Here is a 24710-nt window from a genome sequence, read left to right on the forward strand (position 1 = left end):
GAAACAGTTCTGTAGTGCTCTGGATTGAAAGCAGCCAGACGGCAGTGAAATAAATGTTGTAGCTTGTTCCTGCCTGGTGATACAGAAGCCCTGGCTCTTGGGATTTCCCACCTGCAAGATTCTTGTGAGTGTTTGCTAGTATATTCTTCATTATGGGGGGCTGCTTGGTGGTTCCGATGAATTTGCCGTGATCCAGAGGTGGTCAAGTACTTCTGGCATTGGCCTTTGGCTGCATCGTGCTTCCACGGTCTTGAAATGAGACTTTGACCCCCTCCAGTGCACAGTCCTATTTTCCATTGTATTCTGTAGAAACCCAAAAGCAGCAAAAAGTTCCTGACCATTATTAAACTGACCTCAGAACTTCCTCTGGATTTTGGTATGTTTTTATTTTGTTCTTGCTTGCAGTTGTGAAATTTCACCAGATGATCTCTGGCGCTATGAATACAGCTGAGTTGCTGCAGAAAAGAAAATGACATCAGCTCTTAAAATCAACACAGCAGAGAAATTACCATGCAGCCCTGGTGAGAGATTCCCTTCTTCATGAGAAGGTCTTTCTATACCTCTTTGTCTTCGAAATTAAAATTTTGATACACTCAGATCACAGTTAGATAACAGGTTTTCATTCTGTCTAGAGTGAGAAAGTAGAGGCAATGGAAGAAACGACAGGGTTCAGATTAATAGGAGATGACAACTTGACCAAACAGGAGGTGGCAGTCCTGCCAGCTCCATGGCCCAGTGGCTGTGACAGGCAATTAGCGGTCACAGCGGACCAGCTGTAATGGGACGCAGCAGCAATGCACTGAGTGCTGCCTGCCTCCTCGGCTGCTTCTATCATTCACAGTGTTTGCAGAGACAAATGAACACGAATGCATGCTCTTTTTAAAAAACAGTTAGGTTAGGATGAAAAGGAAAGTGTCTTGAGAGCAGACAAAACCTAAAAGAATGAGGGCATTCTCCCCGGCTCACAGTGTTGTAGAGGAAATGAGGATTAGCAAACAGTGTAACAGCAGATTTAATTGTTGTACATGACATCATGGAATTTGAAGCAATATTTAGAAGTCACCTGGCCTTCCAGCAGGGAAAGCACTGATTGCTCTTTTGAACATGCAGGATTCGTTCTTTTTTTTCCTCTTAAATTTTGCCCTTCACATTTCTGCCTGAATTCAAATAAATAAAACTAGAAAATATAGATCAATAAAAATAAATCTTTATTTACTAATATACCTATTTAATTTGAAAGAGGTAATACTTTTTCTCTATAGGTAGATAAACTGGGTATGGCAGCCATCATCATACTCTGCTGAATAAATTTTAAGAGTACAGTGAGTTAATGTTCATTTTTATGCCATACTTTGTTCCAGAATGTCCATGGTAAAATATTCTCAAAGATGTCCTTAATTCCACAAAATGGAGAATGAAATTAGTGATACAGTTAGTTAGCAGCCCATTCCCCATATAATTTACAATTTTACCCCTACACACATGGACACATCAGAGCCACACACCACATAATCTCAAATGCAAACTTAAATCAACCTTTAAATTAAATATTGAATGCTTGAACAAATGAATCATAAATGGATCTTTATAAATTTTAATACTGTGAACATAGTAAAATTTGTATATAACAGTGGAAAATATAAGCTGGCAGGTTATACTAATAACTGATGTTATCAATGTATCATATGATCACCTGAACTACAGTATAAGAAAAAAAAAATCAAAATGACAGAATCACATCTTCCATGTATCCAGTATGGAAGGCAGAAAATGTTAAGATGCTAAAATGTTGGACATATGCATTCAAAACTGAGCCACTAGCTTGTGTCATCATTCCAAATTTCCATGACTTTGAAGCAGATGTTTCTGAATACTCATTTATCTAGATATCAAGTATAATGAAATGAAAGTATAGAAATATTTACTAGAATGCATCTGTCTGCACAAATGCAACTTTATAGTGAAGAGACATTTAAGTAAAACTGCCCAAATTAATTTTGCTAAATGAATATTATCGCAAGATTATAGGACTTGGAATTTCAGTCAATTTATGTATGAATCATGCCATTAAAAAGTCCTTCTTATTACTTTACCATTACACGTATTTTTAAATTAAAGTTCAATTTTTTTAGCTATTTGCTCATTCCTGCCATCACCAAAATAGGTCTTAAATTATTTTCAAGTGTTTCCAACAAATAAAATTTACTTTCAGAGAATGAATAAAAAACCCTTTTGAAGATACTGAAAAAATGTGCCATAGTCCTTCAATATTTAAAAAGTGAAAATCCAAGCATACATATTTTTAATCAGGATAGTAATATTTTAAACACCTTAACACATCAGTAGTACACATTTCTATTAAACAAAACTATGAGTTTCTTTTATGTTGTAGGTTTGGTTCTCCTGAGGCAACAGATTAAATAAAGTCATGGTCTCTGCCCACTAGTTTAAAAAAAGAAATGAAATCTAACGAAATATCTGATAAAATCGGGGAGTATTTTTGCCACACCTTCATGAACTTGATCAACAGCTTCCAATGTTTCATGAATTATGGGAGACAGAGGTGATAGCTTGTAGTTTATCCAGGGTGGAGGGTTGTTTGAAGAACCTCCGGACATTAATCTAGAACTGCAAAAAGCACATCACTAGGTAAAGTGTAAAAATACTGGAAGAGCGAACTGCCAGGAGCATTGTTTCGAGGTTGACTCAAGCAATAGAAAACTTAAAAGAAAAAAAAGCTGAGAGTAGCACTATACCACAGTCCTTGGATTTAGAGCCCCAAATATTCCAAATATTCCAAAATAACTTAAATCATGAATTTGCTTGAAGTGATTCTGGACTAGAAGAGACCAGGCATTCAGCAAAAGAAATGCAGCAATTCTCTTGAGGAATTTACCCCACATGGATTTCAAAGATTAACACAAACAATTATTCAAGGCACATAATTTTTTTGTCAGCATTTTTTTGAGTTATATATATGTATATATTTATTTTAAAAAACTAAGAAACCAAATAAATAGCATCCCATGAGTATGAACTAGCAGGAAAAAATAAGATCTGCAAACACTCAGATATGGAAATATTGCCAAAAGATTGTAAAATGTTCTTACGTTGTATAATAAGAAAGGCAAAGTTTTAAAACTGGTCAAGGAAAAATAAATTATTAGAAAAAGAAAACAAACATACTGAGCAGGTTGGAAAAAGAAACAAATAGCTCATGCAGTAATTAAAAATAATTTACTTCAAACATAACTTTAAATAGTTTAAATTTAATCATTTAAATTAAAAGAAAATTCCAGTCATTGGTTTTAAGATCAAAATAGACATGGCTGAAGAGATAATTAGCAAACTAGAAGCCAGGTCAAAAAACATATGTATTTTATACATATGTAAATATATATTTACATATATTTTACATACATATATAATTTTTTCAAATAAAGTTCAAATACTGTATATTCTTTGATATAATAGTGAATACATTTTCCCCAAATAACTTTATGTGTGTGAAATACTATCATTTCATATTATTTATTAATATTTTCATACCATGAGAAAAAATATTGAGCACATGCAAAGCATGCAATTAGAAATATACAAATTTAATAAAAATTATGTTTTATCAACTACAGAAACTGTTCTGCTACTCAATCTGAGTGTAAGAACCCTTTAAGTATAATATTATCAGAATCATCTCTGATATAAAATTATCATTTTATTCGTATTTACTAATAACAGTCTTTTCTGTTGAATTAGGTATTGAGAGATATGTGAACATCACCTGTATTTCCAAAGAAGTAAGTAGGCAATCATCAATTTTTAAAACTGTACCAATAGAGTCTTTAAAGTTATAAATGTCCTAATACATATTTATTTCTGCAAGTTTGGGTATAGCAGTGAACACAGATATTCCTTATAACCATTTGTAGAAAATAACAGAAATACTAAGTGACTTCTTCTAGACATTATAGAGCTGAGAGACTTAATTTATTTATCTTTAAATAAGTCATACTGCTTGTTATTAATCTCATATCTCACAAGCGTGCATTTGTAAAAATCATTAAGCATGTTTTCTTATGCTTGTTGTAATGAAGTGATGCAAAATATCATCTTCAATGTTTCAGCATAGTTTTCTTCACATTTCAAGACTTTACATCACTTGAACAAAATGACTTTTAGCTCTAACAGCAGTAATAAAAAATTGGGGAAAGAAAAAAGGGAACAATTTCTTTCAATATATAGATGCTATAGATAAGCCTATTAAGATATAAAATGTGATAACAAAGTTGTAAATATTACATGGTATTGCCACAAGGGATTAAATTCATTAAAATAATTCAAATTTATTTAATAAGTATTCAAAATGTTCTTGTTTTACTGGTAATGGAAGAGAATTCTTATAAATAAATAGGCGCAAAATGGTTTATTGCTGAAAATAATGAGTGGTAAAATCGAGGACAAATTTGGAAGTCAACTTGACTTTCTAGAACACATCTACCTTATCATTTATCTTCTTAAGCAATGTAGGCACATGTCTGCAGCCCCTGAAGAAAAATAGACCCTCAATGGACTCTCTACGTCTCTGTCTTCTCTAATAAGGACACTTGACATTGGATTAGAGGACCACCCTGATAATCCAAGATGATCTCATCTCATAATCTTTAATTATATCTGCAAAGATGTCCAAATAAGGTCATAGTCACAGATTCTTATATTTTGGGGGTCCACCATGCAACCCACTACAGATAGCAAGTTTTCCTCCATCTAAGAATAGCTGTGCCTTATCTGTGTATTGAAGTATAAGAGACCAGTCCTTCCAACCACTGACCAGGCCTGCTGACACTAGCTAGTGATACAACCAAGAACTGACCAGTTGGTCACTTGGTTGCATTCTTCTGGCCACAGTGATTGGTTCACGTGGCTTAAACCAGCCTATATTTAGGACTGCATTTCTATGTCATAAATAGCTGAAGGAGCTGATGCCTGAAAGGGTTAAAGAAAAGTTTAAAAAATCAATCAAGTATTCTTAGTTGTACAAGCCTAGTTCTAAAACTCATTGCTGGCTTAAATAAATAGCTTCGCATGCCAATATATAATTTTTCTGATTTGTTTTCAAGTTTTATAACACAGGCATGCTCAATTTTTACTTAATATGATTACTATATTGTATATTCGTAGCTAGACTTTTATACAGAAATGAGTGTTATCATGGTTGTAAAATTCATGAATTGTTCTTTGCTGTAGGCAGTAGTCTTTGATATTTAGTTTTAAAGTAAATGCACTTAGTTTTTAAATATAGGAAAAATCTTAGAAAAACAGTTTGAACAAAAAGGAAAAAGAAATTAAATCAATGTCACCACTGTAAAATGATCTGTAGTTTATAACTCAAGTAAAACCATGGCATTTAACTTCATATTAGAATTCAAATAAATACAATTAAAGACAGAGCAGAGCAATAGTTTATATAATAAGCAATATAGCAAAATAAGTCCATTTGCCTTTAAGGTTTTTATATGACTTACAGGTTGAAACACATTGGATTCATGGGGGGGGGGAAGCCTGTCTAGGTAGATGAAAACTGAGTCTATCTGAATATTTAGTAGAATTAAATATATCTGCAGCCTAAGGAAATGTCACTGAATGAAATAACGATAACTGCCTGTGGGACACAGCCAGTTTCACTCTGAAATGGATTTTTAGTAAGCTTTCTCTCATCATTTCAAGAGGAGTGAGCCAGGAACGTAAAAAATGGAAAAAGCTAGGGAGCATACACACTTACATCACTCTTCTTTCAAATCGCCCACCAAGGAGAAGTTAGCTGTCATTGCAGTGGGGGGCCTGGATTGATGTGTGACTCGCTGTAGCCTGGCATTCCCCTCTATCTCCAACTGGCTGCACGCGTGAGGTGTGCTGGACGCAAGATCGCTTGAAATGATGCAACTCACTCATGCCATGAAGAACTTATCCACACAGCATTTGACCAAAGCCCTGGGCTCTTTTGGATTCAAGATGGGGAAAAAAATTAAATAAACTGGAGGATGACAGAGTGGGAGGCATGAAGATTATGGACCATATTTGATTTTGTGAGCTTCCCTTAGTGTTTCCATTTGACCATGAAGTAATCTTTACTGGCATCATGCTGACATTGCCTCCTCAAATTTGGTGTGTTTTAGAGAGAAAACATTTACAAAAACAAAACCTAGACTTAAAGAGGAATTCATTTACAAAATGAATTAAATAACTAACAGTTATTTAATAACTAACAGTCTTAGTGACATAAATCCTTGTGGAATAAAACTGATCGCATCAAAAATCTTCCTGGGAAAGACCCAGTCTGTCAAAACCAGTATTGAGTGCATTTGTGCAATGAGGTTTTATGTCACTAAGACTGTTAGTTATTAAATAACTGTTAGTTATTAATAACATGAAGTTATTAAAAAATATAATAAGGACCTTGCTGCAGACACCATGCTGGTGGTGGAGACAGACATCCGGCCTCACATTCCAGCTCCGTGCTTTTGAGCTGCATATGGAACACAGGTTCCTGATCTTCCTGAAACGTTTCAGAGTCCAAAGAGGCCACAACATGTCTGTGATACTGAGAACCTCAGTGCACAAATGCACTCAATACTGGTTTTGACAGACTGGGTCTTTCCCAGGAAGATTTTTGATGCGATCAGTTTTATTCCACAAGGATTTATGTCACTAAGACTGTTAGTTAATGTACCAGGCAAAGTGGGAACAACAAGAACAAAAAGCAAAACACGAGAGACTGCTTTTGAGAAGCACCGAACTGCTTGGCAGTGTGGAATCTCGGGCACAGACCAGAGACTTTGAGGTGATCTTCTTCAATGTATTTATTTTATAGATGAGACCATTGAATTTGAGAGAGAGCATCATACACGCACAGCATCACAAGATGAATGTGCTGACAGGACCGAGGAAGTTCCTAAATCTCATCAGTGCTCTTCACCCTCTCCGTAGATGACGGAGTGGAGATGGGGAGGGAAAGGAGAGCGCATAGAAGCATGAATCACACACGTACAGCCTCAGGGAAGACTTCCTGGAGCTGAGAACTATGTGTCAAGGGGAGGCATGACGTGAATCGGCCAAGAGGAGGTAGACCGTAATTCACAGCATGAGATATTCATAGACTTTAGTACAGGAATGAAGACAAAAAAAACCGATGTATGTAGGAAATAGTAAAGAGACCTGTACGATTATAGCCAAGTTTTAAGCTATATACATGAGGTGGGTTGATAACGAAGAGGAAGCAAGCCAAGCATACTGGGAAGGCCTTGGACGTTAACTGGACAACAGCTATTAATAATGGAGTTTAGTAAGTTGAAGTAAAAATAAATAACATTAAGGGCTCTTAAACTAATAAAATTGACTACTTCTTAGAAACCAATTAGAGAAATGCTTTTGGGTTAACTCTACTGAATGTAAGTCACGGGCAAATAGATGATGAACCTAGACTAAATACGCTGCCTATCACACGACACGAGAGTTGCTTTGTATTTTAAAACTCCATAGAAATTTTGTCAACATTTCCTTGTGCTTATGCATATTCTGTCTCCCAGTTGATCACAGGCTGCTCTTCAGGTTGGTGTGTTTCTGTCTGTCACACAGTGCTCACATAATCAAGGTATCACTTAAAAGAAAACATAAAATGTTTTGACGTTTAAAAGCTTTCTAGACCATTTATATACAAACATATTTATTCCTATGGATAATTTTTGGTGGATTCAATATGGCAACAGGTGGCAGGTAAAGTAGGAAACTGTTATTTGTAGCTTTGCAATCACTTTAAACAAGGAGAGCTTATAAAGTAAAAATAATTTAGAGTGACAGTATATATGTGGGTACTCGTTAAATGCATGTTAAAAATAAACAAAGATTAAAAGATGTAAGATTTTAGAATCCCAAATTCAGGAGATGTGTGGACTTTTAAACAAAGAATATATGTATTTGGAGAAGAAATTCCTAATCTTTAAGTTTCTAAATACAGGATAAATCAGCATAATTCATTTTTTCTTAGGTTACATGTTGCAATATTAAATTGAAGAACTTGTTCATAAGTTATTGGTAAAAATTCCATTTTGTTTGCTTTATTCATTCATATTAGCCAATAGTTGAAGGTGCCTCTAAATGGCAGAAGGAAAGCTAAAATTACTCTGTGCAAGTCTATTCTTACAACATGAAGTGGTGGGGTTTGTACCCACTGAAATTCTGGTAAAATAGAGAAATTCTTATTCTGATCTTTACGTCATATTTTACTACTACAAGTCCCAAAATTAATCTTACCCTTTTAAAGAGAATTGTGGTAAATGGCTAAAACTGGTCAGCGTTTTTTTCCCCCATGTTTGCTTTAACTAAGAAAATAAATTTAAAGTGTGCCTCTTATATTGCCGAACCTAACACAAAACCAGTGCTGGATAAAAATACACAAGGGAATGTTGTGTGACTACAACAGAGTAGATCTATAATTATGATTAACATAAAGGAAATAAACAAAAAACCAGTGATTCCCTTACATGGTTTAAAAGTACTGTGGCCTACAGAATGAGAAATGGACAAGGTGCAGCCTGAACATCAGCTTAATCCTTTTCAATCTGCAATTGTCTGTTTGTCTTTTAAAATGTTTCAGTGTGTGAAGGCGTAAGAATAACATTGCCGATGGACAGAAAATCATACTTCCTTTGAACACAGGAGCATTTTCTTTACAGTGATTAGGGACCCAGGTTTGAAAGAGTGTGGGCAAGCAGGATATAGCATGTGAAGTGAACAATCTTTATACAATACTTACTGCTGTCTTCTATAAGTTACATCGGGCCACAAGAGGCAGTATTTTGCACTAAAAAGCAAGGCCAGCAAGGGACATCTGGTGCTTCTGTTGCAAGGGTGCCATTTGTCACTTACTGACTCAGCTGCTGTCCGTAAACGAGCGTGCATGCTTGGGTCAATGGTTTTTATCCGGAACAATAAACATTCCCTTCAGAATGTTCTCTTTTCTCTTTTCCTTCTTAGCCACACATAAATCCCCCTTCTGCTCTAGAACTCTCACTGAACTTTTAATTGCCTTCTCCACCTTCTTCTCCTGGTGTAATTTTATGTGTGTGTCTGAGAAATGAGAGCCTTACTCCATTACCAAACACTTCAGGCTGGACGTGGGTAATCTTTTCTGGAAACGTATTCCCACTAGCGTTTCCTCACACAGCCTGTGATTGACGGACCCCCAGAACTATGTGCTGCTTTCGTTTCCCTGTTTACATTCATGTATCATTCTTTCATGACTTAACTTTTACTCACGTGGTCTTTGAAAGAGCAGAAGGCTAATGCTTTTTTCCCCAGATATATTTCCCTGGGTATTTATAGAACTTTATTTGATATCACATATAAAATAGTGAATGCAATTTTTGCTTACCCATCCCACTACAGCTTGTTTTCATGCTTATATATCTCTGTAAGGAGGTCGCGGGAGGGAAAGGGCAATGCTTTCAGCATAGGAGATATTTTATATATGTGCATACAAAATACGCATGCGTATAAGCAAGCATACAGAGAGGGAAAGAGAATTTTCTGGATTAATCTATAAATAAAGCCTAAAGCAAAATGATTTTCTCAGATATTTGGAAAAAAAATACATTCAACAGGGAGTTTGTTATTGCCACTGCATTCTTCCAAAGGGGAAGCTTAAGAGAGCATGAATATTAGGGAAACCAGGAAATCAGAGCTTCTATTCCTGATGAACGGGATGAACATGAGAGAGTGGGCTTACTTTTGCCCAGCTGGATGGAAAAACCGGCCCTTTCCCTTCAGATTGTTGACGGAGCCATCTCCTGGTTGTCTAACTGCTCTGAGATAATGTCTGGAGGTTTTATCATAGTTCTTATGAGGTGCTCTGCAAATGGGCTCTGGAATGAGCAGGTGGAATTACTTAAGACAGAGGCTACTTATAGACACGCTCAGCAGTCCAGTCCAAGGACTCGCACTAGGTCTGTATTTCTCCTGAAACGCTGTGTGTGCCGTCAAAGACGAAAGCACGGGTGGGAGGTCTCAGTGATGTCCTGAGAGGGGCGTACACATTTCACGTGATACTTGAACCTGATCATTAGGTACACCGCTGTTCTGTACGGCACAACTTTACATCGACAGGATCAGCAGCTTGCTAAACACGGTACCCCACGTAAGATGCATGCATCCAAATTTACTTAGAAATGTCCTCAAAAACGGGAATTCAGAGAGAATTTGTGCGTAGATGAAATGGGACTGGCAGAATTTCTTATATAAGCCCTAAGATATAATATGTCAGTGTAATTCACCTGATACTGGATCATGCAAATGTCTTGCAATGTAGTTAAATCATTTATTCCTATATTTTTGCTTTATCATGAAATGTCAGTTTAAAATTATCATGAGATGTTGTTTCCAGGTTTCTTTATTCTATTGTTTCTCAGCTTAGCTTGTGAGGACCCTGATTTCCACAATCCATTTATTATTTTCAATATTTTATCAAAAAATGAATTATAACATAAGAACAGATATATAATCATAGTTGTGCTGATGGAGTAATGGTGCCTGTTATCTTCAGCAATGGGAATGGAGAGTCCCTACTGTAGTAGCTCCTGTTATCTGCTAGGAAGTCCTATTCTACTAGAGAAGCAGAAGTATAAAAATGAGCATTTGAACCACCCCTGGGACACAGGAAAACCCTCTATTTCATCAGTGACATCACGTGCAGTATTTCTAGGCTGAGCACAGAGGTATCCTAATCATACAATCAGCACAGGGTCCCAGAGTCATTCTCCTTATGATGCCATGTGTATATAAAGAAGTGTTTTCATATGGCAAAGGCAGAAGCAATTCATATGGCTACAGGAAAATGAACTTTGAATATAGTAACATTATGTGGGAAAGCAATCATTGTTAATTGCTCATCATTGTTGTCAGCATTCATATGTTTCTAGAGATCAGCCAGAAGCCCAAATCCCATCCCTCACCTAGGAATTTTAGAGCCGGCATTTTAAATGTCACCATACATTCAAAAGGTCAAATTCTACTCTTCCTTCCATAGAGCATACCTTTAAATTTTTTATTGTATTAAATGTGTTGAGAAAATATCTCTCACTTAGAAGGCGCACATTTTTATTTACAAAATCAGTTATTTAACAAAACACTCACTTTTTCAGATACTGAAAAATTTAACAAGGAAGAAAAATTAAGCCAGCCAAGTTACTGTGCCCTCAAGTTAAATTTTTTGTAGTTTACAAACTGCTTTTGATTTCTGCTTGGCCACAGTTTCTCAAGACAACTGCATTTCTACCCTTAGTGATCCTTTAAATTATTTATTTTTATAATTAAAATAATTGAGAATATAAAATTTGCCCAATTTCCATTTCAAATTATGCAAATATATTAAGTAAATATTTTAATATTTCACATTGTTTTAAAGAAGTAAGAAACCATCTCTTTCAGTTCTTCAGAAAAATGTAGATGAAATTCTCTGCATTTTTTTCTTTCCAGGAAACAATAAAATTCTATAATATTAAATATTAGGAATTGGCTCAGTGCTTCTCTATTACCTGCTATCATATAAATGAACTCATATGAATTGAGTAATCTTTTAACGTTAAAATGAATAGTTTTGTTATTTATGCTTTGAAGAAACTTGCTTTATTATTTTACTCTTCTGAATGCTTCAAGGACATTATGAAATTTTTCCATCTAGATGATTTCATTAAGTAAGCAAATGTTACAGGAGTGGCTGATCTCATCAAATATGGCTGTTTCAACTATTTCCCCCTAAATGAATGTTCACTGTAATATATATTAAATTCCTGAGCTTATGTGTTCACTCTTTCAAATTATACTACCGTTATGAAACATGCTAATTAATACATTTTTATTAGACCTTCAAAGTTAAAACTGATTGAGGATATTTGTATTGAATGATAGAGCTGTTAGTGTAGCAATTAGGACATACCATTTATCTATGTTGATATCTACTATGAAGCAAATTCATTTTGAATAATTTTTTGGTAAAGTAAGTAAATATATAAAGCAGAAATATGGCAGATGTAGATGCACATGTAGAATTAGAGTAATATTTCATATTTGGAATGTTCTTCATTGAATATTTTAAAAGTCTGCTTGTCTTACAATTTTATCAAGAATAAAAATGAATATCAATTATGTATAATAATAAAATGATCTAATTTTAAAAAATTTCCATTATATAGTCTACTGTAATCATTCTCTACTAATCTCTCATTAATTTTGACTTCTGATTTAGATAAATAGAATAATGTATTATAGAGTGAAAAAATGGCCTTAAGCTATAAGGTAATTGCCCTCTTTTCTAGCATTTTGAGCAACCATTTCTCTCTTTTCTAGACTTCAGTCATTCGAGTAAATTGCAAAGGACAGGACACACATTATGATGTAGTTTTCCTATTGTGTGGAGCATCCTTTGATGTAGTGATCCCCTCTCACTACTCTGCTGACTAAATTATCCCAGATATTGAAACCAAAATCTCCTGCACTAAATGAATATGCTGAAGTCACGTGATTTATAAGTCAATTTCAAATGGAGTCAAAAGCAAAGTAAAAGAGATGAGTGAAGACTCTCAGGATAGGGCACAAGCAGGCAGAGTACCCACGGCAGTGAGTCTGAGTTATGTGATTAAGTTTTACATACACACCAGCCTCTCTTAATTATGGTCCTGTTAGGAGGACTAGAGCCGATGCTTGAGCACAGAGGCCCACATAGATGCAGTGTGCCTTGGGCTAGTGATACATACTTGCTCTACAGTGGAGAGGTGGGGGCTGTGCCTCACCAAAGCTGCACCTTTTTAATTAGCTCCTGAAAGGCTACAGGTTTTATTTGTGTATCTTGGGGAAGTACATGGAAGGTTAAAAGAAATCATATGTGATGTTTCTAAAGAGTGTTGGACCTAAAGAGGGCAGAGCTATCAGCCCAGAGGTGGCAAAGCAATGACTTACTCTTTCCCTTCTTTTCTATCTTTAAGTAATTCTTATTTATTAGATCTTACATTCCACTAGTTCTATTTTTAACATGACTTACAGGTTATTATCTTACTGTTAACATATATTACTTATGAATTATGTAAAGAACTTGCTAACTCATTACATACATTTAACAATTCCTATCAGCCTAACCCATATCTGAAAAACTTGTAAGTTATTTAGTCATTAGGCTTAATACTTTGTATGAATTTCATCCATCCATTTGTTTTCTTATCTTTTATGACAAAATTGTTCTCAAATAAATAAGTAAACTCTGCTCATTGGTTATTAAATACAGCTTACATATTTAAAGAATGGATGTCTTTATCTCTATCTCTATCATCTGTTATCTATTTGTATAATCTCTCTTTCTCCCATCTATTAAATTTGTGTGCTAATTAATAACTATTTGTAGAAAGGGAATAAGAGAAGAGTAGGATTGCAAGTTGTCAAGAGATGACAAAGAGAATGAAATAAACCCTAGGCCATCATTTGCTTCTTTTAGGTCAGTACCTAGCACTTAATATGCGCTCGATAAATAATTGGCTGAGTAAATGTGTAAGATTGAATGTGTGAAGCAGAAGAAGATTAGATCGGACGGATTTGCCTAAATTTAAGTAAACTGATTTCCTGGCAGGCGAACACTATCCCACCTCTTGCAGAAAATGGACAGATGTAATTATCTAGCTTTAGTTGTTAGTTCTTGAGGGATCATAGAGAATGTGTTGCAATATCCATAAAAGGAAAATAAAATCACATCACCATGGCCAGGTGTGTTTGTTAATACTTCAATTAAAAAACTATAATGGTTAAAGTAATTGTGTTTGAGGGCTTAGAACAGAAAAGAGTATTTTTGAGGCAGCACTATTTAAAGAAAACCAATTCATGCCCCTTTCATTGCATCTCATGATTATGTGGATGGTGTATCAGGAGGTGATCAGTAAGCCAGTTTGTTTAGATTTCAATAAGTTATTTGATTGAATGTTCCCTGATATTTTTGTGGGCAAAAAGGAAAAATATGGACTAAGAGTTATAGTCCATATTGGCAATAGAATTCTATAGTAGACTAGATTATAGCACACTTTGGTTGATTTGTAATACAGAATGGTCATTCACAAAAATGTTGATGAGAAACAGTCTTTGGGGTTTTCAAAATCCAGTGATTTTTATTAAATTACTTGAATATTACAGAGGATATGTATCATATTTACAGATGGCATAAGCTCAATGAATCAGTGGATAGGTTGCCTAGGGCAAAGGGCAATACAGTGTTCACAGTTGGTTATTTTGTTAAAGGAAAGGCTTTGGAATGTGTCATCATCTTTCGAAAAGAACACTCAGAAGGACAGAGCACATGTTCTTCAAGTTGCTGACATGGACAAGAGGGAAAGCAGATCCCATAAGACTGTCTTTAACACTGCTCTTGGTTTTTATCCTCTCTGCCAATCTCTGTCTTTTAATTCATGTACTTAGGCCATTTACAGATATAGTAATTATTGAAGTAGTTGTATCAATATCTACCATCTTTGTAATTGTATCATATCATTTATACTTCTTTTAAAACATATTTAGAGGTGTCTCTAGAGTTTGCAACATAAATTTAAAAACAAGTCTACTTTTAAATAGCATTATGGTGCTTCACCTATGTTGCTTGTGTCTTATAATAGTATCTACCCATTTCTTCCCTCCAAGATTGCTATTATTAATTTCATTTATCCAACAAGTATAATTACCTCATACATTATCAGTATTTTTGCTTTACATAGGAATTATCTCAAATCAATTAAAGTATGGAAAATAAAAGATTTTATTTGACTTTCATGTCTTCCTTTTCCTGTGTTCTTTATGCAGATCCAGGTTTCTGATCTATATTTTCTTCTTCATTTAAGGTTCTTGAACACATAGCAGGTCTGCTAACAATAGTACTGTCAATGTTTGTTTAAGAAATTTTTATGCTTCTTTACTTTTGAAGGATAAGTTCACTAGATATAGAATTCTACACTGGTGGGCTTGTTTCTTCAAAAATTTCACTCCACTCATTTCATGTTTACATGGTTTCTAAGGAGAAATATACTGTAATTATTGTTCTTGTTCTTCTATAGAAAGTTTTTTTCCCTCTACTTTCCATTAACAGTTTCTCTGTGTCTTTGGTTATCTCCAATTTGAATATGACATACCTGAATATAGAATTTTTTTTTTGTAATTTGTCCTGTTTGGGGTTTTCTGAACTTCTGGATCTGGTGCTGCCCTTAATTTTGGAAAGTTCTTAGTCATTATGACTTCAAGTACTTCCTCCATTTCACTCTCCCTTTCTTCCCCTTGGGTATGCCAATTACACATGTGATAAATTTATTTCAGTTTGGGAAGTTTATTAACTTATTTGCAAGTTTACTAGTTCTTTCCTTAGCCATGCTAAAACTACTAATCATCTCCATTCAAGGCAATCTTCGTTTCTCTTGCTGTGTGTTTTTTCATGTTTAACATTTCTTTTAGAGTCTTCCTTAGAGTTTCCATTTCTTTGCTTACATTTGTATGCTGTCTTTTTTCATTAGAGCACTTAACATGTAAATTATTATTATTTTTAATTCTCTGACTGATGGTTCCACTATCTGAGTCACAGCTGAATCTCATTTTGATGGTTGCTTTGTCTTTTACAGACTGGTTGATATTTACTTATTTATTGCCTTGGCATGTCTTGAGATTTCTTTGTTGAAAGCCAGCCACATTGTTTGGGATAACAGATATGGAAGTAATTGGCACTTCGTGTGAGAATTTAGGCTAATGTGGCTTGAAGTTGGGCTGTTTTGCCATGACTCAGTGCCAGAGGCTTTCAATTCGTCTAGTGTCCTCGATTTTGCCTGGCCTCACGGCTTTGATTCTTTCCTGTGTACTTGACAGAGTGTGTGTATTGCAGGTCCTTTAGCTGAAATCCACTGTTATTAACCTGGATGTTGGGGGCGGTGGCGGTTATGAGCCGAGGAACATTCTATAATCTTCTGTTTAAGTCTCAATCCTTTAGTGGGCCTGTGTTTTAGGACTCTGGCCTTTACAAGTACTTCTGTTTCTTTCCCATTTGTATACTTCTCTCTCTTGAGCCTTTCTCTTGCAGAAGCCTTCCCAATTTATTTCTGTGAAGTCCTGTCCCCTCTTGACTGATTTTATTTCTTAAGAATGTCTCACTTGATACAGGAAGGCTGAAGGGGGCTGGAACGGGGGAAATTCCCTTCCTCTAGCTATTGTGCTCTAGTGAAGTCCCTCCCCTGGACATGAGGCTTTTGATAGGGTCAAGTCTCTGGTTTTACTATATTGATCCTTCCCTTCCCTTGGCACAGTCAAGGAAGGCTCTGTCTTCGATCTTTGCCATGAGAACCTGGTGGAGTTCTTCAGATAAAGAAAGTATAGTTGCCTCCTAAGACTGCAGCAGCAAGATCTTTGACTCTCAGGCTAGTCCATACTCAGCCTCCAGCAATTTGTCAAATTAGCATTTAATGCTCCTAGTAGTTTATGGCTGTAGTGACTTCTGCTCCAGATAAGCAGATTTGGGTTATTATATCTCTCAACAAGGAGTACTGATTGTTTTGGAATGAAGTATTGAGACATAAGTGACTTGTGAATTGTTCATTACAGCCAAAGTGTCTTCAACTAGATTAAACACTCCTTAAGTGCTAGAATACCCATTATTCATCTTTATATCACCCAAAACACTTTATACTGAGTCTCAAGCTTAATAAGCTTTCAATATGTATTTGATTGATTTGCTTATTGAAATCAGTCATTGAAGATAACCAGGATTACTGTTTAAAGGGAGCCTGTACTGTTTACACAGGCAACCTGAATTTATTAAGATTAATAAAATCTCCTTGTGGTGGCTTCCTGCTTATGGAACTCTTTCAGAAACCTTAAATTGATTTACTCTTGCAATCTTAGTATAAGGTAGTTAAGGATCATTAGTTTCAGTTAATTGGTGAATTAGACTAGACTTTTCACTTCAATTTCACTAAGGTAAAAGCAGTATTAATAAAATTTTTGTTAAGAATGAAATTACCATTTTAGCACACCTGTTAATTTAGAAAACTTATGATAAGGAGACCAAAACTATTTCTGCTAAACTCAATTCTTGAGACATATACACAAACACGCACAATTACATATGACTAATCAAATGTGATTTATGACATCTTATTTTATTTTTATTATTTTATTGCTATGAATAATTATTGCTGTATACATATTTGAGAGTGAGAATACATCTAACAAAACATTTCTACTTAAAACTTGATGAGTTTGTCGGCAATGTCTTACACATATTTAAAGCATGTTTTTAAGGAAGAAGTTTAGATGAACACTTACAGAAGGTAAATTAAAACGTGTTAGGCCCTTACTTTCTGTCTAGAGGTTTTTAACACTGTAAAGTCCTGGCTTTTAGAACAGATCAGCAACTGTGACTACAGGAAGTAATAATTCAGGGCATAAGCCTGGGAACTTTAAGGTATTTTACTCAAATTCCAAGGTGCCATCCTATTTTCTATTACATTCTCAATGGTCTTTTTAAGTAATATTCAGTATATGCTACAATAAATGCTCCAGTTCTTAAAAAGACCCAAAGTAAAAACACATTTCTTCTTTATTTTTTCCATTCCATGCAATTTATAAGCAGTAGTATCTTAAGTAGTTTTGCAATGTTGTGTATTTTGCAAATTAGTTTAGTCATGGGCGTAATAGGGGCAAGAAGAAGAACCAAAAGCTCATTGATATTTGTTTAATCCGGTATTTGCATTTTGAAATACAAAATAAAAAGACAGAACTCAGTCACCTCCAAATTCTTTTTTGTTATAAAATTAGGTTGTATGCCTATGATCTAGCAGTATATTCTATAAATTGGTTTACAATGATCCAAAATTTATTTTAAGCTTAAAAAAAGTACATTTAGTCATAAAGTCAAGGGCAAAGACTTTGAATGTCTGACAAGATCTGTACCACAAGGGCATTCTACCTACACAAATGCTTTGTTTTTTATGTGATGAGGTGTTGTGTCTAACTAACTTAACTAAATTTCATTTTGATCAACCAGGTTTCTTTATGCTCCTGTTTAATGGGATTTTAATAGGTAAATTGAGGTTATTCCATAAATGATTTTTCTTTCCCACTGTTTATGATTTTCTAGGAACATATCACCCTCAGTATATGTACATTTTCTGCATATATCCAACTGTTGTATCCCAACAACTGTCTTATCTTTAAAGTGAAAATTTTAAATTGAAAAATATTAGTAAGAGTAAATAAATAGTATAAGAAGAAGAGCATGTGTCACGTAATCAAAACAGTATTCAGAGACACATAAGCTGAGTTCTTTTTGCCTTATTTGAAATGTTTAAAAATTTTTAAATAAGGAAAAGGATGACATTCCTGGTTACTAGCTCAATTCATTGATGACAGTATATTTTGGCCAACCTATAGAAAGACCTTTTAAGTTCTTCAACATAAACAATTAGGTAACGATGAAAGATTATCAGTTTTATTGTTATTATTATTTGTGTGACTGTTTTACATCATACATCACCTATAAAATAAAGAGCAGCAGGCATTAGGAATTGACAATGATTTTCTTTTGTGAAGAGTTTTCACTTTAAACCTCTTTTGAGGGGGTTTCACATTGAATTTCAACTTAATTTCTGTCATTCACAGCGTCTTAAGAGAGGTTTAGAAGATTTGAATACATTTCTCCTGAACATGACTTGCAGTTATTTCAAAACCCTTAAAAAGATTATTTGGAATCCCAAACTTCTGTTGTTTTATATTTAACTTTTAAAATGGAGAGAAAATGGTGTTTTAATGATGACCTCAAAGCCTTCCCCAGGGTGCAGCGCCATCCAGGCCCCACAGGGTGCATTCCCACCATGGTGGGTGGAGGTGACGCCAGCCTCTCACCTCCCCAGCATCGTCAGCGCCGCACGTGTTTCACATGTAGCGCTGACACCAGCCCTCAGAAAGGAACTAGAAAACCCAAATATTTTTATAGTAAAGATGATGGATTTTTTTTGGAAATTTTAAGTTGTCTAATATATTTCAGTAAATGAAATTTAAAAATAATGTTTCTTTATAGGATAAAAACAATTTATAGCATCTCTAAGGAGAAATTTGAGGTATAATATGGAAATAAAACAGATAGCTATGGATAATCTCCAAGTTGGAGTGGATTTATTCTGCATGTTAAAATATTATTTAAAAAATAGCTTGCAAAATCATTGGCATATGTACATTCCCCTACATTTGCATGATGTCTTAGATTCCCATTTTAACAATCTTGTGACAAAATACTTATTTTTGTTTTTATTTAGAGATACCAGTAATACCAAATATATAAATGTGTGTACAGGTAGATATAATACATTTATATGTTTAATATGTATTTATAAATCAAGTATTATATATATTACATCTGTATATAATACATAAATATGAAATATATTTTATTGAAATTTTTAAATTTGAACATGCAAAGAGTGGGTGTATCCACAAGACTTAAAACACTTTAATGAGATTATGGATTTTTATATTTGATCGCCAAAGTACTGTTATATTCGGCATAATAAGGAATCAGAGAGATACCAAAAGATTGGCTATGAAGAAATGTCCTGATTTCCAAAAAGGGAGAAAGTAGTATTTTAGAAAATAGAGGCAGGTGTGACTATTTCATTTTATAATTTCTACATAAAAAGATTCTTTATAACCTATGCTATATTAAACATTTCATTTTTATAGCAGAACTCATTAAGCAAAAAGTAGGATAAACTAAAATAGTTTCAATATAGTTAGATAATAGAGTGATTATGTACCATATTAGATAAGATTTGCACAAAGAATTTCATGGTATTCTTAGTGAAAAGAAGGACAAATGTGGACCTGAGAATAGTGGAGTTAGATAAAGTCACTGTTGGTTGAAAAACTAAATAAATAGAATCAGTCTTTGAATCATGAAAAAAAAAAAAGGAATGCACAATTTTAAATTAGCAAATGCTATAAACACCAGAGAATCTTAATTTACATTTTGTCATAAATATTTGGGAAAGAAATAAGCCAATATTAGTAGGATATAATTTAAGAAAAAAATGTAAATTATTGTGATTAGATTGCCATGGTAGGCTGAATAATAACCCCTCTCCAATAGGTGCCTGGAGCTGTGAATATAATAGTTTACATGGGAAAGGAACTTTGCAGATATGATAAACTGAAGATCCTGAAGTGGGGAGACTATCTTGGATTACCTGGATGCATACTATGTAATCTCAAGGGTCCTTAATAGGAGGGCGTTTGGAAGAACAGAGTTACAGAGAGACTTGAGGATAGAAGGAGTGGTCAGAGTGGAGAGAAGATGCCACACTGCTGGCTTTTAAGAAGGAAAAAGGGCGCATGAGTCAAGGAGCTAATATGGCCTCTAGAAGCAGGAAAAGTCACGGAGGCAGATCGATTCTCCCTGGAGCCTCCAGGAAGAGCTCAGCACAGTAGACCCAGTTTCGATTCCTGACCTTCAGAACCATCAGAGAATAAATTTGTGTTGCCGTAGGACAGTAGGTTTGTGTTAGGTGTCACATCAGCAATAGGAAATAATCCAGAGCAAATGAATGAGCCTTAAGCAGGTCAGTGCTCCAAATCCAATGAATATTTAGTGGCCATATTATTCTTAGTGTTTGACCTTGAGGATACAGAGATAAGTTAGGGAGAACATCTGCCTTCAAGGATCTGCTAACAAATAGCGTTTACATGTAATATGGTAAGTGTAGGGGTTACCAGGTCAGGGGACAGCCACCAAGTCCCCGGTGGCTGGATAGGAAGAGTTCTTCAGGCTAAGGATGCATACCGTGTGTGGCTAAAGGGGCCAGGCGCCAGACACCTCCAAGTAGCTAAAGAAAATATGTGGTGTCATCACTGAGCATCAGTTATTCTGTGAGCAGAATAAATGAGGCTGAAGATGACAGAGGTGTTTGCCTCTGTCCAGTCCACGTCACGTCACAGATGATGTAAGTGACCAAAGGCTTTTTAAGAAGGAGGAAATAGAAGTCTGATTCAAATACTAGAGAGGCCACTCCAACTGGGGGGGGGGATGACTGGGGTTGGGGAAACTGGTCTGAAGGCTTTAGCAATTGTGCGAGAAAGGAATGCGGAAGCCCTACCGTAAAGCCATTGAGGTGATACCATGGGAGAGAGACAGCTTTGAGAATAATCAGGTAAAACTGTGGAAACTGGAGACTAACTGGATATGGAAGGCAGGTTATAGGATAACTCTCAGCGTTATGGCTTGGGTAGCTGGTGAACAAATCATAAATCAATTTGGAAATAGTTGAGAAGATGAGTAATATTATGAATTCATATTCTGAGAGAAATATGATTAATTCATTTATTGACGTAAGATTTTAGCTGCCCACCGGCTATCCAAGTGCCGTGTTTGGTGAGCAGATTGAAATGTGCATCTGGATGTCTGTGGAGACAGCACTAAGTCACAACTGGAAATTTTGAAGTGAAATCAGAGAATGGATACAATTGCCTAAATCAAAATGCATATGGACAAGGTGGGAGGCGGGGAGGGAGAAGGAAATGCAACTAAACATTCCAACATTTATTGTGAGGAGGAAACAGAACCAGTGAGGTAGCAAATTTCAGAGAAAATGAATGTAATGGCAATGAAAGGTTTTGAGACTCACTGTGTAAAGGATACTGAAAGCCACCTAATGATGTCAGGGAGGGAGTAAGCGGAAGTCTGTTTAAATGCGTAGATCCTGAGGACGTGGGTGATGGTGCCATTGGTGGTTTTCAGTGGCTTCGTATGGGTAAAAGTCGAGAGGCAAAGGTCTGGGCACAGACTCAAAACTGAGGAAATTCTTACAGTGAGTGCAGCTTATTTTGTCAAAAATTGTGTCTGAGAAAGAGGGAGAGAGTGGTATTAATGGGGAGAAGCAGGGTCAAGGGGTTTTTCTCCCCTTTTCTTCCTCCTATCATGGGAAAGACTTAAATAGACTAATGTGAAATAATTAATCTATAGGAAAGAAGACATGAAATAGGTAGAGAAGAAGCTCACTCCACAGAAGAGAAATAAATGTGGATGTGGAGAAGTTGTTAAAGGATTGATGAGTGACTCAGTGGGGGCGACTTGCTCATGGACGTGGAGGGGAGGAAGAGGCTCATTCCCGGGCTGAGGGCGGGCTGCCAAGACGGTCGTGCCAGGGCACTTCACTTCTCTCTACAAAGGAGGGGTGATTTCATCTGTGTGGATAAGAGCTGTGAGGAAACCACTGAAGCAGTCACTGGGGATAAATGGAAATGTCACTGAAAAAAAGAAATGTCACAAAAAAATGAGAAATGAAAGGATTGCCAGATGACAGTAGTGTCTCCTGAGGCTGGGGATGAAAATCTCATTCCCTCACCAGTGTCTGAGTTGTGGGAAGCCCCTGATAATTTGAGTTTAAAAAGAGAGAAAATGAATGACAGGATTGTTCAGGGCAGAACGGGTGTCCCAGGATTAGATGTAACTGTATGTAATGGGAACCTCAAATAACAGTGACAGGACGATTAGGACTGAGAGGACTAGGTGATCCGACGCTTTGGACTGAACCTCTAATACTCACGCAGTCCCAGGAAGATTCAACTTCATGCCATCTGGACAAAGCCTCTCCTGGGTGGCTGGTTCTCCACCTGGGTTCCTGGAAATGTAGTTTGTGCAAAGTCTTCATCTTTGAATTGACGTGAAGTTCAAACACACGAGATGGCTGCCAAGAATGAGTGCTACATTAGCCTACAGCAGCAGGGGTTAAGTCTTTGGGTAAGAACAGCCGAGTTCTCTGACTTAGCAAAACCATGTCAGAATTTCATACTCATTTCTAAACATCACATTTTGAAATGCGATGCTAGCTGATCAGGATACGTCCAAATAAGAGTGGCAGTAATGATGAGAAAATGCCAGAACTATTGTGTTCAGAAGTCAGAAGGTGTATGGGAAAAATCAGTTACTTTTAGATAATGAACTAATAGCACATATGCTTGATTAGATGTATTCCTATAGCCCCAAAGAAAAGATGCAGAACCAATGGATGGAAATTATGTTGATTCAGATTTAAGCATAAAGATGAAGCTTCTAGCAATAGTACCACTCACATATTGAATGGGTTAATTTATGAGGTTACTATGACAGGAATATTTCATGAAGAGGCATATGAATATCAATCAGTGATCTAGTGTGCAGTAGAAAAATTCCTGCATGGGAAGTTACACTAGATAAAATTCTTTTAAAAGTATTTTCTGCCTCTCTGCAAGACTCTAAGACATGCATTATTCTCCACAAAAAACATTTTAGAATTACTTGTATATCTGAATGTCTCCATATATGTGCTAATGAAATATACAAGCTGAAGATTCAGAGATGTGAGTTCCACTGTTGATTCTGATTTAATAGACTAAACCTTTGAGTAAATTATTTAAACTTTCTGCATCTCAATTCTATTTACTCTTTTATAACATGGTGCTCTTAGTGAAGAATATTAATATTTAAGGTCTCTTCCATTCCTATGAATATATATTAGTAAAAATGACCATTTTGACAAATTGCTTTTATATATGATATCAATATAGTTTAATCTCAAAAGAAAACTACACACACATATACACACACATACACATGTGTACATATAATTTATTTGTATACCTCTCTCTCCCTTTGGACTATTAAGATCTCTGGATAAAGAAGGTGCCATATGCACATTTTCTTCTCCATTATTACTTGCCACAGTATCTTACATACAGTAGATCCTAAATTAATATTTCTTCACTTGATGAGATGAATGACCCATCCCAGGCCTACCACATTCAGGTGGGGTACAAAGTAAAATAAACTCCATTAAGGAATACACCAGATTTTATTTGGGTTGGGGCAGAAGGGAGAAGAAAATTGTAATGGCATTCAAACTGTTTACTAAGAATCAAACATCTTCTACGAAGATAAATTCAGTGACTGCTTAGACGCGTGAGCTCCCAGACATCCGTGGTGGGGTATGTTTGCCAGCCATCCTCGGATCAAGCGTGGGCTCCTGTGTTCTATTTCTCCAGGAGCTTGAAATCTATAGTAAAACACGAGGGGATGCTGTTTTCGGTCTTCACTGTTCCTGGAGGACAAACTTGAATGTTGAGAAGAGCATTGTGTTTAGAATGAAGTCATCACAGATTTCATCCTGGATTCCTTACTGACCAAATACAGGTTTAAACAAAGCAATCCAGTGCTATAGAACTCAGTCTTCCTTGTTTATCCGATGGCCACATGATGTACCCTTCCTAAAATTGTTCTCAGAATAAAATGAGACAGCGTGAAACCACCTAGTCCAGGGCCAGATGTGTGTAGTACTCCATCCATGTCATTTGGGAACAACAGAACAAAGGACAAACTTCTAACTCACACCTGGGAAGATTCTGGGTGTGACCCTCAGGCCCTCTCTCCATAGAGAACCTGTGGAAATGGCTTGAGATATAGCTATATTTTAGAATATAAGCCAGTACTTAAAAGTTTATGATTTCTTTCCTCTCTTCCTGTAATATATATGAATGTCTTTTTCTAGTATTATTGAATAATTTGTTCTGATTTGCAGTATAGATTACATTTTCCCTTCAGGTCATAAGCTGAGAGAATTGTTATGAATTCT

The 24710-nt window shown here is 35.6% G+C and overlaps 1 long non-coding RNA gene across 1 annotated transcript; it reads left to right on the forward strand.

Moving 5' to 3' along the window:
* The first annotated feature begins 386 nt into the window (after positions 1-386).
* LOC118916597 (uncharacterized) lies at positions 387-24284 on the forward strand. Its single transcript, XR_005026449.2, has 3 exons — positions 387-521; positions 3757-3797; positions 24124-24284. It is a non-coding gene; the product is annotated as an uncharacterized LOC118916597 (long non-coding RNA).
* Positions 24285-24710: the final 426 nt, after the last annotated feature.

Source organism: Manis pentadactyla, chromosome 17, assembly GCF_030020395.1.
Source record: "Manis pentadactyla isolate mManPen7 chromosome 17, mManPen7.hap1, whole genome shotgun sequence".
Classification (NCBI taxonomy): domain Eukaryota; kingdom Metazoa; phylum Chordata; class Mammalia; order Pholidota; family Manidae; genus Manis; species Manis pentadactyla.